Raw genomic sequence first — 2,380 nt, forward strand, 5'->3', positions numbered from 1 at the left:
CATGTTTATCCAGCAGTGCGAGTTCACCAGGTACAATCTTGTCAATGTTCGGAAACCTTTCTACATGCATCACGAGTTTCTTATCGGCATTTAATTAGTGCAGTGCAACGCGTTTTGACACGGGACATGTTCTATGGAGAGGCAATCGTACGAATGTGCTAAACAACAGTAGGGTATGTTAAACGAACTACTAAGATTAACACTTGACATTTGTTAAACGAACTTCTAAGATGTAGACATTTTATTTCGAATTTTCAAATACCGAGATTGTGTGAACATACAACGTAAACCTGTTGTTAATAAAACCTTAACAACTGCTAACTAAAGGTACCTATTAGTACATTTGTTCAAAGCGTTGTGAACCTCTTAAACCAATAGTTGCAGAACGAAAGTTTTTTATGCATCAACTCAAATAAAACCTATCTAGAAACACTCGTGCACTGTTTTGATTTCTTGATTTCTCGTGAGGACAACCAGAATTACCAAATTAGTCATCTTAAAACAAAGTTTAAATTACCATTGACAAGAGCATGAAAACCTACGGTAATGATGAAACAAAATACATGTCACGCATAAATTAAACTCAACTGCCCCGGTGTCCAATTGCTATCAGCGTTATATCACAGGAGGGGCCGTATCAGCCATATCGGTACCAACCAAGTTTACAAGGTGCAAGGGGGTCAACAGAGTGCCCCGAGATTTTGGGACGCTCTTTGAATGTTCAAAGGGAAGTAACATTAGAAAGAGTTGCTTCCCTCAGTTAATTAAACCAATTGAGATATGAATGCACTCCGCATTCTTGATGTGGAGGAGTTAACATGTTGATAACTGTGCGGAATGTCATTATGAAACCCGATGAAATTGATAACGATTGCATTGGAGTATTAATGGTGTTTAAGTCATTAAGATAGCAAATTACTTCCCCGCAGTTGTTGGGACTATGGTATTATAATGCAGATAATTATACAAGTATAGTTGTTAATTGCAAAATTGCACATAATGCTTTATTACTGGAAAAGTCAAAATTTGTCCCTAGCAACACAATTTACTGTTTTTTTTTGTATAAAACAAGTCGGATTAAAAGAAAACAAATGCGTGTAACATTTGATCCCAATATACTTCTAAATGCTGCATCATATGCGTCATACTTGTTAAATACAAGAAATCAATCCGATTACCCTTTCAATGTTGAGGGATGCTTCAATCATCGATCGCACCTGTTCAGTGAAGAACATTCGGAGTTATTCTCATATCATACTTGAGTCGTGCTCTGGGAAAACTGGGCTAAATGCATGCAGGAAAAGTATCGTACCTCGGAGACTAATCAGGGACCACACTTAGCGCTTTTATTGAAAGGTGATGCGCTGGCTTTTCTTACCCTGGCAGCTTATGGCATAATACCTATGTTGCTTCATACACTTTAAGAACAACATTTTATTATACGGATTCTTTAAAGAATGTCCTTGACTGTTGTTACAAAACAAAGACTATACAAAAAAAAAACAACACGAGATGTGTTTGTCAGAAACACAATGCCCCCAAATGCGCCGCTTTGAAGCCATATATTTGACCTTGAAGGATGACCTTGACTTTTCACCACTCAAAAAGTGCAGCTACATGAGATATCAAGTTGCTATCTTCAATAATGCAAAAGTTATGACCAAGTTTAAAGTTTTGGGACAGAATGACAGACAGGCCAAAAACATTATACGCCCAAACATTCTATCCGAGGGCATAAAAACATGAACATTAAACATCACATAAACAGCAACTGAACTGCCCATTTTCAGCTGTTAACTTTAATGTTTAATAATCAGTGTTTATCAAAGCTTTGTTATATTTTAAAAGCTGTGTAATCAATCTAAGGGACGCAACTGCAAAATATAGAATGGTATTTAATAAAACTAACCTTTTTCAGAAACTAACGAATTATATTTCTTCCGGTACCTTATGTAGAAAATAAATCTTAATTAGGTATAAATAAATATTCACGATGAATAATACATCTACATTAGGAATAAATTGTGACTTAATAACCAAAAGGAACTTCATAGTAATAAAAAACAACAAGATATGTGTTTGTCAAAAACACTATGTCCCCTTTTGCGCCGCTTTGAAGCTATATATTTGATCTTTGACCTTGAAGGATGACCTTGACCTTTCACCACTCAAAATGTGCAGCTTCATGAGATACACATGCATGCCAAATATCAAGATGCTATCTTCAATATTGCAAAAGTTATTGCAAATGTTTAAGTTGGCGCAAACAAACACACAAACAAACCAACAGCGAGGGCAAAAACAATATGTCCCCCACTATAGTGGTGAGGGACATAAAAAGTGTCTGAAAATAAGTGTAAAACAATAAAGAATTCTCATA

Source organism: Dreissena polymorpha, chromosome 8 (genome assembly GCF_020536995.1).
Source record: "Dreissena polymorpha isolate Duluth1 chromosome 8, UMN_Dpol_1.0, whole genome shotgun sequence".
NCBI lineage: Eukaryota > Metazoa > Mollusca > Bivalvia > Myida > Dreissenidae > Dreissena > Dreissena polymorpha.